At 44.9% G+C, this 10,000-nt stretch overlaps 17 non-coding genes across 17 annotated transcripts; all 17 read left to right on the forward strand.

Moving 5' to 3' along the window:
- Window positions 1-46: 46 nt before the first annotated feature.
- Window positions 47-118, forward strand: trnap-ugg (transfer RNA proline (anticodon UGG)). The gene has a single exon. It is a non-coding gene; the product is annotated as a tRNA-Pro (tRNA).
- Window positions 119-780: 662 nt separating this feature from the next.
- trnap-agg (transfer RNA proline (anticodon AGG)) lies at window positions 781-852 on the forward strand. Its single transcript has one exon. It is a non-coding gene; the product is annotated as a tRNA-Pro (tRNA).
- A 97-nt stretch (window positions 853-949) lies between these two features.
- On the forward strand, window positions 950-1,021 carry trnaq-uug (transfer RNA glutamine (anticodon UUG)). Its single transcript has one exon. It is a non-coding gene; the product is annotated as a tRNA-Gln (tRNA).
- Window positions 1,022-1,457: 436 nt separating this feature from the next.
- Window positions 1,458-1,529, forward strand: trnap-ugg (transfer RNA proline (anticodon UGG)). The gene has a single exon. It is a non-coding gene; the product is annotated as a tRNA-Pro (tRNA).
- Window positions 1,530-2,191: 662 nt separating this feature from the next.
- Window positions 2,192-2,263, forward strand: trnap-agg (transfer RNA proline (anticodon AGG)). The gene has a single exon. It is a non-coding gene; the product is annotated as a tRNA-Pro (tRNA).
- A 97-nt stretch (window positions 2,264-2,360) lies between these two features.
- Window positions 2,361-2,432, forward strand: trnaq-uug (transfer RNA glutamine (anticodon UUG)). Its single transcript has one exon. It is a non-coding gene; the product is annotated as a tRNA-Gln (tRNA).
- A 436-nt stretch (window positions 2,433-2,868) lies between these two features.
- On the forward strand, window positions 2,869-2,940 carry trnap-ugg (transfer RNA proline (anticodon UGG)). Its single transcript has one exon. It is a non-coding gene; the product is annotated as a tRNA-Pro (tRNA).
- Window positions 2,941-3,602: 662 nt separating this feature from the next.
- Window positions 3,603-3,674, forward strand: trnap-agg (transfer RNA proline (anticodon AGG)). The gene has a single exon. It is a non-coding gene; the product is annotated as a tRNA-Pro (tRNA).
- A 97-nt stretch (window positions 3,675-3,771) lies between these two features.
- trnaq-uug (transfer RNA glutamine (anticodon UUG)) lies at window positions 3,772-3,843 on the forward strand. Its single transcript has one exon. It is a non-coding gene; the product is annotated as a tRNA-Gln (tRNA).
- A 428-nt stretch (window positions 3,844-4,271) lies between these two features.
- Window positions 4,272-4,343, forward strand: trnap-ugg (transfer RNA proline (anticodon UGG)). The gene has a single exon. It is a non-coding gene; the product is annotated as a tRNA-Pro (tRNA).
- Window positions 4,344-5,174: 831 nt separating this feature from the next.
- On the forward strand, window positions 5,175-5,246 carry trnaq-uug (transfer RNA glutamine (anticodon UUG)). Its single transcript has one exon. It is a non-coding gene; the product is annotated as a tRNA-Gln (tRNA).
- A 436-nt stretch (window positions 5,247-5,682) lies between these two features.
- Window positions 5,683-5,754, forward strand: trnap-ugg (transfer RNA proline (anticodon UGG)). The gene has a single exon. It is a non-coding gene; the product is annotated as a tRNA-Pro (tRNA).
- Window positions 5,755-6,585: 831 nt separating this feature from the next.
- trnaq-uug (transfer RNA glutamine (anticodon UUG)) lies at window positions 6,586-6,657 on the forward strand. The gene has a single exon. It is a non-coding gene; the product is annotated as a tRNA-Gln (tRNA).
- Window positions 6,658-7,618: 961 nt separating this feature from the next.
- Window positions 7,619-7,690, forward strand: trnaq-uug (transfer RNA glutamine (anticodon UUG)). Its single transcript has one exon. It is a non-coding gene; the product is annotated as a tRNA-Gln (tRNA).
- Window positions 7,691-8,126: 436 nt separating this feature from the next.
- trnap-ugg (transfer RNA proline (anticodon UGG)) lies at window positions 8,127-8,198 on the forward strand. Its single transcript has one exon. It is a non-coding gene; the product is annotated as a tRNA-Pro (tRNA).
- Window positions 8,199-9,029: 831 nt separating this feature from the next.
- Window positions 9,030-9,101, forward strand: trnaq-uug (transfer RNA glutamine (anticodon UUG)). The gene has a single exon. It is a non-coding gene; the product is annotated as a tRNA-Gln (tRNA).
- A 436-nt stretch (window positions 9,102-9,537) lies between these two features.
- On the forward strand, window positions 9,538-9,609 carry trnap-ugg (transfer RNA proline (anticodon UGG)). Its single transcript has one exon. It is a non-coding gene; the product is annotated as a tRNA-Pro (tRNA).
- Window positions 9,610-10,000: the final 391 nt, after the last annotated feature.

Genomic DNA, 10,000 nt, shown 5'->3' on the forward strand with positions numbered 1-10,000 from the left:
GACCATCTGCTGCTGCTGGTTCCATGTGAAAATGTCAAGCTTTAGTGGCTCGTTGGTCTAGGGGTATGATTCTCGCTTTGGGTGCGAGAGGTCCCGGGTTCAAATCCCGGACGAGCCCTTGCAGGTGTCATGTGTTTTACAGGGCAATATGTATTTCATAAAACCTTCTTTCGAAGAACTCTAGTTTGTCAGCAGTTAGTATCGCCACATATAACATTCCTTGTCTGGTGGACTAGGAGTATGATCTTCGCTCATGCCGTGAGAGCTCCCAGGTTCAAATTTCAGTTGAGCCCTTACAGATATCTTGTGTTTTGTAAGGGTATTGTGGCTTACACAGAGGCCTTTTTCTGAGAATGCCGGTTTGTCAGCAGTTAGTGTTGTTATGTAAAGTTGCTGTCTTGCAGTGGCCCTTGGGTCAAGTGGTATGATTCTGGCTTTGGGTGCGAGAGTCCAATCGTCCAAATCCCGGACGATCCCTCGCTGCTGTCTTGTGTTTTACAGGGCATAATAGCTTTCATAAAAATGTCCTTTGAATACTTTCACTTTGTCAGCACATAGTATCGCCACATAATATATTCCTTGCATATTGGCTAGTGGCTTGCTGGTCTAGGAGTATGAATCTTGCTCATGCCGCGAGAGCTCCCAGGTTCAAATGAATGGGTAAGCCCTTACAGTTGTCTGGTATTTTGTAAGGGCGTCGTTGGTCACACAGAGGCCTTTTTCAGAGAATGCTGGTTTGTCTGCTGAAAGTGTTGCCATGTGAAGCTGCTGTTTTTCACTGGCTCGTTGGTCTAGGGGTATGATTCTCGCTTAGGGTGCGAGAGGTCCCGGGTTCAAATCCCGGACGAGCCCTTGCAACTCTCTTTGGTTTTGAGGGACATCATGCCTTTCACAAAGGCCAGTTTCAACGCTAGTGTGCAAGCATTAGATGTCAACTGAGGAAGGTCTTGGTTCCATGGTGTAATGGTTAGCACTCTGGGCTTTGAATCCAGTGATCCGAGTTCAAATCTCGGTGGAACCTTTTCCTTCTTTCCTTACAGCTTCAAATCAGTGAAATAAATGAATGAGACCAATTTTAATCACACCAATTAGTGAGTGGTTGTGATACTAGGTGCTGACATAGCTATTTGATGCTATCACGATCCTCCTCCAACAACGACTTACATAATGTTATGTGTTTTTGCCATGCAGCTTAAATCTGTGAAATGGATAAGATCAATTTACCTCACTGAAGCTAGTGGACAAAAACAACAGCAATTTTAAGGCAAACAAGTGACTCAACTTGTCGTTCTAGGGCTGCGAATCTTGTTTTGGGCAGGAGAAGCCCCGGGTCCATCTGACGCACAAGCCCGACTTCAACACTTGAGCTTCTGAAATTACGTTCTGACTCAATTTTTAAATAAAGAATTCTGACCATCTGCTGCTGCTGGTTCCATGTGAAAATGTCAAGCCTTAGTGGCTCGTTGGTCTAGGGGTATGATTCTCGCTTTGGGTGCGAGAGGTCCCGGGTTCAAATCCCGGACGAGCCCTTGCAGGTGTCATGTGTTTTACAGGGCAATATGGCTTTCATAAAACCTTCTTTCGAAGAATTCCAGTTTGTCAGCAGTTAGTATCGCCACATATAACATTCCTTGTCTGGTCGACTAGGAGTATGATCTTCGCTTATGCCGTGAGAGCTCCCAGGTTCAAATTTCAGTTGAGCCCTTACAGATATCTTCTGTTTTGTAAGGGTATTGTGGCTTACACAGAGGCCTTTTTCTGAGAATGCCGGTTTGTCAGCAGTTAGTGTTGTTATGTAAAGTTGCTGTCTTGCAGTGGCCCTTGGGTCAAGTGGTATGATTCTGGCTTTGGGTGCGAGAGTCCAATCGTCCAAATCCCGGACGATCCCTCGCTGCTGTCTTGTGTTTTACAGGGCATAATAGCTTTCATAAAAATGTCTTTTGAATACTTTCACTTTGTCAGCAGATAGTATCGCCACATAATATATTCCTTGCATATTGGCTAGTGGCTTGCTGGTCTAGGAGTATGAATCTTGCTCATGCCGCGAGAGCTCCCAGGTTCAAATGAATGGGTAAGCCCTTACAGTTGTCTGGTATTTTGTAAGGGCGTCGTGGGTCACTCAGAGGCCTTTTTCAGAGAATGCTGGTTTGTCTGCCGAAAGTGTTGCCATGTGAAGCTGCTGTTTTTCAGTGGCTCGTTGGTCTAGGGGTATGATTCTCGCTTAGGGTGCGAGAGGCCCTGGGTTCAAATCCTGGATGAGCCCTTGCAACTCTCTTTGGTTTTGAGGGACATCATGGCTTTCACAAAGGACAGTTTCAACGCTAGTGTGCAAGCATTAGATGTCAACTGAGGAAGGTCTTGGTTCCATGGTGTAATGGTTAGCACTCTGGACTTTGAATCCAGTGATCCGAGTTCAAATCTCGGTGGAACCTTTTCCTTCTTTCCTTACAGCTTCAAATCAGTGAAATAAATGAATGAGACCAATTTTAATCACACCAATTAGTGAGTGGTTGTGATACTAGGTGCTGACATAGCTATTTGATGCTATCACGATCCTCCTCCAACAACGACTTACATAATGTTATGTGTTTTTGCCATGCAGCTTAAATCTGTGAAATGGATAAGATCAATTTACCTCACTGAAGCTAGTGGACAAAAACAACAGCAATTTTAAGGCAAACAAGTGACTCAACTTGTCGTTCTAGGGCTGTGAATCTTGTTTTGGGCAGGAGAAGCCCCGGGTCCATCTGACGCACAAGCCCGACTTCAACACTTGAGCTTCTGAAATTACGTTCTGACTCAATTTTTAAATAAAGAATTCTGACCATCTGCTGCTGCTGGTTCCATGTGAAAATGTCAAGCTTTAGTGGCTCGTTGGTCTAGGGGTATGATTCTCGCTTTGGGTGCGAGAGGTCCCGGGTTCAAATCCCGGACGAGCCCTTGCAGGTGTCATGTGTTTTACAGGGCAATATGGCTTTCATAAAACCTTCTTTCGAAGAATTCCAGTTTGTCAGCAGTTAGTATCGCCACATATAACATTCCTTGTCTGGTGGACTAGGAGTATGATCTTCGCTCATGCCGTGAGAGCTCCCAGGTTCAAATTTCAGTTGAGCCCTTACAGATATCTTGTGTTTTGTAAGGGTATTGTGGCTTACACAGAAGCCTTTTTCTGAGAATGCCGGTTTGTCAGCAGTTAGTGTTGTTATGTAAAGTTGCTGTCTTGCAGTGGCCCTTGGGTCAAGTGGTATGATTCTGGCTTTGGGTGCGAGAGTCCAATCGTCCAAATCCCGGACGATCCCTCGCTGCTGTCTTGTGTTTTACAGGGCATAATAGCTTTCATAAAAATGTCTTTTGAATACTTTCACTTTGTCAGCAGATAGTATCGCCACATAATATATTCCTTGCATATTGGCTAGTGGCTTGCTGGTCTAGGAGTATGAATCTTGCTCATGCCGCGAGAGCTCCCATGTTCAAATGAATGGGTAAGCCCTTACAGTTGTCTGGTATTTTGTAAGGGCGTCGTGGGTCACCCAGAGGCCTTTTTCAGAGAATGCTGGTTTGTCTGCCGAAAGTGTTGCCATGTGAAGCTGCTGTTTTTCACTGGCTCGTTGGTCTAGGGGTATGATTCTCGCTTAGGGTGCGAGAGGTCCCGGGTTCAAATCCCGGACGAGCCCTTGCAACTCTCTTTGGTTTTGAGGGACATCATGGCTTTCACAAAGGCCAGTTTCAACGCTAGTGTGCAAGCATTAGATGTCAACTGAGGAAGGTCTTGGTTCCATGGTGTAATGGTTAGCACTCTGGACTTTGAATCCAGTGATCCAAGTTCAAATCTCGGTGGAACCTTTTCCTTCTTTCCTTACAGCTTCAAATCAGTGAAATAAATGAATGAGACCAATTTTAATCACACCAATTAGTGAGTGGTTGTGATACTAGGTGCTGACATAGCTATTTGATGCTATCACGATCCTCCTCCAACAACGACTTACATAATGTTATGTGTTTTTGCCATGCAGCTTAAATCTGTGAAATGGATAAGATCAATTTACCTCACTGAAGCTAGTGGACAAAAACAACAGCAATTTTAAGGTGACTCAACTTGTCGTTCTAGGGCTGCGATTCTTGTTTTGGGCAGGAGAAGCCCCGGGTCCATCTGACGCACAAGCCCGACTTCAACACTTGAGCTTCTGAAATTACGTTCTGACTCAATTTTTAAATAAAGAATTCTGACCATCTGCTGCTGCTGGTTCCATGTGAAAATGTCAAGCTTTAGTGGCTCGTTGGTCTAGGGGTATGATTCTCGCTTTGGGTGCGAGAGGTCTCGGGTTCAAATCCCGGATGAGCCCTTGCAGGTGTCATGTGTTTTACAGGGCAATATGGCTTTCATAAAACCTTCTTTCGAAGAATTCCAGTTTGTCAGCAGTTAGTATCGCCACATATAACATTCCTTGTCTGGTCGACTAGGAGTATGATCTTCGCTCATGCCGTGAGAGCTCCCAGGTTCAAATTTCAGTTGAGCCCTTACAGATATCTTGTGTTTTGTAAGGGTATTGTGGCTTACACAGAGGCCTTTTTCTGAGAATGCCGGTTTGTCAGCAGTTAGTGTTGTTATGTAAAGTTGCTGTCTTGCAGTGGCCCTTGGGTCAAGTGGTATGATTCTGGCTTTGGGTGCGAGAGTCCAATCGTCCAAATCCCGGACGATCCCTCGCTGCTGTCTTGTGTTTTACAGGGCATAATAGCTTTCATAAAAATGTCTTTTGAATACTTTCACTTTGTCAGCAGATAGTATCGCCACATAATATATTCCTTGCATATTGGCTAGTGGCTTGCTGGTCTAGGAGTATGAATCTTGCTCATGCCGCGAGAGCTCCCAGGTTCAAATGAATGGGTAAGCCCTTACAGTTGTCTGGTATTTTGTAAGGGCGTCGTGGGTCACCCAGAGGCCTTTTTCAGAGAATGCTGGTTTGTCTGCCGAAAGTGTTGCCATGTGAAGCTGCTGTTTTTCACTGGCTCGTTGGTCTAGGGGTATGATTCTAGCTTAGGGTGCGAGAGGTCCGGGGTTCAAATCCCAGACGAGCCCTTGCAACTCTCTTTGGTTTTGAGGGACATCATGGCTTTCACAAAGGACAGTTTCAACGCTAGTGTGCAAGCATTAGATGTCAACTGAGGAAGGTCTTGGTTCCATGGTGTAATGGTTAGCACTCTGGACTTTGAATCCAGTGATCCGAGTTCAAATCTCGGTGGAACCTTTTCCTTCTTTCCTTACAGCTTCAAATCAGTGAAATAAATGAATGAGACCAATTTTAATCACACCAATTAGTGAGTGGTTGTGATACTAGGTGCTGACATAGCTATTTGATGCTATCACGATCCTCCTCCAACAACGACTTACATAATGTTATGTGTTTTTGCCATGCAGCTTAAATCTGTGAAATGGATAAGATCAATTTACCTCACTGAAGCTAGTGGACAAAAACAACAGCAATTTTAAGGCAAACAAGTGACTCAACTTGTCGTTCTAGGGCTGCGAATCTTGTTTTGGGCAGGAGAAGCCCCAGGTCCATCTGACGCACAAGCCCGACTTCAACACTTGAGCTTCTGAAATTACGTTCTGACTCAATTTTTAAATAAAGAATTCTGACCATCTGCTGCTGCTGGTTCCTTGTGAAAATGTCAAGCTTTAGTGGCTCGTTGGTCTAGGGGTATGATTCTCGCTTTGGGTGCGAGAGGTCCCGGGTTCAAATCCCGGATGAGCCCTTGCAGGTGTCATGTGTTTTACAGGGCAATATGGCTTTCATAAAACCTTCTTTCGAAGAATTCCAGTTTGTCAGCAGTTAGTATCGCCACATATAACATTCCTTGTCTGGTCGACTAGGAGTATGATCTTCGCTCATGCCGTGAGAGCTCCCAGGTTCAAATTTCAGTTGAGCCCTTACAGATATCTTCTGTTTTGTAAGGGTATTGTGGCTTACACAGAGGCCTTTTTCTGAGAATGCCGGTTTGTCAGCAGTTAGTGTTGTTATGTAAAGTTGCTGTCTTGCAGTGGCCCTTGGGTCAAGTGGTATGATTCTGGCTTTGGGTGCGAGAGTCCAATCGTCCAAATCCCGGACGATCCCTCGCTGCTGTCTTGTGTTTTACAGGGCATAATAGCTTTCATAAAAATGTCTTTTGAATACTTTCACTTTGTCAGCAGATAGTATCGCCACATAATATATTCCTTGCATATTGGCTAGTGGCTTGCTGGTCTAGGAGTATGAATCTTGCTCATGCCGCGAGAGCTCCCAGGTTCAAATGAATGGGTAAGCCCTTACAGTTGTCTGGTATTTTGTAAGGGCGTCGTGGGTCACCCAGAGGCCTTTTTCAGAGAATGCTGGTTTGTCTGCCGAAAGTGTTGCCATGTGAAGCTGCTGTTTTTCACTGGCTCGTTGGTCTAGGGGTATGATTCTCGCTTAGGGTGCGAGAGGTCCGGGGTTCAAATCCCAGACGAGCCCTTGCAACTCTCTTTGGTTTTGAGGGACATCATGGCTTTCACAAAGGCCAGTTTCAACGCTAGTGTGCAAGCATTAGATGTCAACTGAGGAAGGTCTTGGTTCCATGGTGTAATGGTTAGCACTCTGGACTTTGAATCCAGTGATCCGAGTTCAAATCTCGGTGGAACCTTTTCCTTCTTTCCTTACAGCTTCAAATCAGTGAAATAAATGAATGAGACCAATTTTAATCACACCAATTAGTGAGTAGTTGTGATACTAGGTGCTGACATAGCTATTTGATGCTATCACGATCCTCCTCCAACAACGACTTACATAATGTTATGTGTTTTTGCCATGCAGCTTAAATCTGTGAAATGGATAAGATCAATTTACCTCACTGAAGCTAGTGGACAAAAACAACAGCAATTTTAAGGCAAACAAGTGACTCAACTTGTCGTTCTAGGGCTGCGAATCTTGTTTTGGGCAGGAGAAGCCCCGGGTCCATCTGACGCACAAGCCCGACTTCAACACTTGAGCTTCTGAAATTACGTTCTGACTCAATTTTTAAATAAAGAATTCTGACCATCTGCTGCTGCTGGTTCCATGTGAAAATGTCAAGCTTTAGTGGCTCGTTGGTCTAGGGGTATGATTCTCGCTTTGGGTGCAAGAGGTCCCGGGTTCAAATCCCGTATGAGCCCTTGCAGGTGTCATGTGTTTTACAGGGCAATATGGCTTTCACAAACCTTCTTTCGAAGAATTCCAGTTTGTCAGCAGTTAGTATCGCCACATATAACATTCCTTGTCTGGTCTAGGAGTATGAATCTTGCTCATGCCGTGAGAGCTCCCAGGTTCAAATGAATGGGTAAGCCCTTACAGTTGTCTGGTATTTTGTAAGGGCGTCGTGGGTCACCCAGAGGCCTTTTTCAGAGAATGCTGGTTTGTCTGCCGAAAGTGTTGCCATGTGAAGCTGCTGTTTTTCACTGGCTCGTTGGTCTAGGGGTATGATTCTAGCTTAGGGTGCGAGAGGTCCGGGGTTCAAATCCCAGACGAGCCCTTGCAACTCTCTTTGGTTTTGAGGGACATCATGGCTTTCACAAAGGCCAGTTTCAACGCTAGTGTGCAAGCATTAGATGTTAACTGAGGAAGGTCTTGGTTCCATGGTGTAATGGTTAGCACTCTGGACTTTGAATCCAGTGATCCGAGTTCAAATCTCGGTGGAACCTTTTCCTTCTTTCCTTACAGCTTCAAATCAGTGAAATAAATGAATGAGACCAATTTTAATCACACCAATTAGTGAGTGGTTGTGATACTAGGTGCTGACATAGCTATTTGATGCTATCACGATCCTCCTCCAACAACGACTTACATAATGTTATGTGTTTTTGCCATGCAGCTTAAATCTGTGAAATGGATAAGATCAATTTACCTCACTGAAGCTAGTGGACAAAAACAACAGCAATTTTAAGGCAAACAAGTGACTCAATTTGTCGTTCTAGGGCTGCGAATCTTGTTTTGGGCAGGAGAAGCCCCGGGTCCATCTGACGCACAAGCCCGACTTCAACACTTGAGCTTCTGAAATTACGTTCTGACTCAATTTTTAAATAAAGAATTCTGACCATCTGCTGCTGCTGGTTCCATGTGAAAATGTCAAGCTTTAGTGGCTCGTTGGTCTAGGGGTATGATTCTCGCTTTGGGTGCGAGAGGTCCCGGGTTCAAATCCCGGACGAGCCCTTGCAGGTGTCATGTGTTTTACAGGGCAATATGGCTTTCATAAAACCTTCTTTCGAAGAATTCCAGTTTGTCAGCAGTTAGTATCGCCACATATAACATTCCTTGTCTGGTCGACTAGGAGTATGATCTTCGCTTATGCCGTGAGAGCTCCCAGGTTCAAATTTCAGTTGAGCCCTTACAGATATCTTGTGTTTTGTAAGGGTATTGTGGCTTACACAGAGGCCTTTTTCTGAGAATGCCGGTTTGTCAGCAGTTAGTGTTGTTATGTAAAGTTGCTGTCTTGCAGTGGCCCTTGGGTCAAGTGGTATGATTCTGGCTTTGGGTGCGAGAGTCCAATCGTCCAAATCCCGGACGATCCCTCGCTGCTGTCTTGTGTTTTACAGGGCATAATAGCTTTCATAAAAATGTCTTTTGAATACTTTCACTTTGTCAGCAGATAGTATCGCCACATAATATATTCCTTGCATATTGGCTAGTGGCTTGCTGGTCTAGGAGTATGAATCTTGCTCATGCCGCGAGAGCTCCCAGGTTCAAATGAATGGGTAAGCCCTTACAGTTGTCTGGTATTTTGTAAGGGCGTCGTGGGTCACCCAGAGGCCTTTTTCAGAGAATGCTGGTTTGTCTGCCGAAAGTGTTGCCATGTGAAGCTGCTGTTTTTCACTGGCTCGTTGGTCTAGGGGTATGATTCTCGCTTAGGGTGCGAGAGGTCCGGGGTTCAAATCCCAGACGAGCCCTTGCAACTCTCTTTGGTTTTGAGGGACATCATGGCTTTCACAAAGGCCAGTTTCAACGCTAGTGTGCAAGCATTAGATGTCAACTGAGGAAGGTCTTGGTTCCATGGTGTAATGGTTAGCACTCTGGGCTTTGAATCCAGTGATCCGAGTTCAAATCTCGGTGGAACCTTTTCCTTCTTTCCTTACAGCTTCAAATCAGTGAAATAAATGAATGAGACCAATTTTAATCACACCAATTAGTGAGTGGTTGTGATACTAGGTGCTGACATAGCTATTTGATGCTATCACGATCCTCCTCCAACAACGACTTACATAATGTTATGTGTTTTTGCCATGCAGCTTAAATCTGTGAAATGGATAAGATCAATTTACCTCACTGAAGCTAGTGGACAAAAACAACAGCAATTTTAAGGCAAACAAGTGACTCAACTTGTCGTTCTAGGGCTGCGAATCTTGTTTTGGGCAGGAGAAGCCCCGGGTCCATCTGACGCACAAGCCCGACTTCAACACTTGAGCTTCTGAAATTACGTTCTGACTCAATTTTTAAATAAAGAATTCTGACCATCTGCTGCTGCTGGTTCCATGTGAAAATGTCAAGCTTTAGTGGCTCGTTGGTCTAGGGGTATGATTCTCGCTTTGGGTGCAAGAGGTCCCGGGTTCAAATCCCGGATGAGCCCTTGCAGGTGTCATGTGTTTTACAGGGCAATATGGCTTTCATAAAACCTTCTTTCGAAGAATTCCAGTTTGTCAGCAGTTAGTATCGCCACATATAACATTCCTTGTCTGGTCGACTAGGAGTATGATCTTCGCTCATGCCGTGAGAGCTCCCAGGTTCAAATTTCAGTTGAGCCCTTACAGATATCTTCTGTTTTGTAAGGGTATTGTGGCTTACACAGAGGCCTTTTTCTGAGAATGCCGGTTTGTCAGCAGTTAGTGTTGTTATGTAAAGTTGCTGTCTTGCAGTGGCCCTTGGGTCAAGTGGTATGATTCTGGCTTTGGGTGCGAGAGTCCAATCGTCCAAATCCCGGACGATCCCTCGCTGCTGTCTTGTGTTTTACAGGGCATAAT

Source organism: Danio rerio, chromosome 13 (genome assembly GCF_049306965.1).
Source record: "Danio rerio strain Tuebingen ecotype United States chromosome 13, GRCz12tu, whole genome shotgun sequence".
Taxonomy (NCBI): domain Eukaryota; kingdom Metazoa; phylum Chordata; class Actinopteri; order Cypriniformes; family Danionidae; genus Danio; species Danio rerio.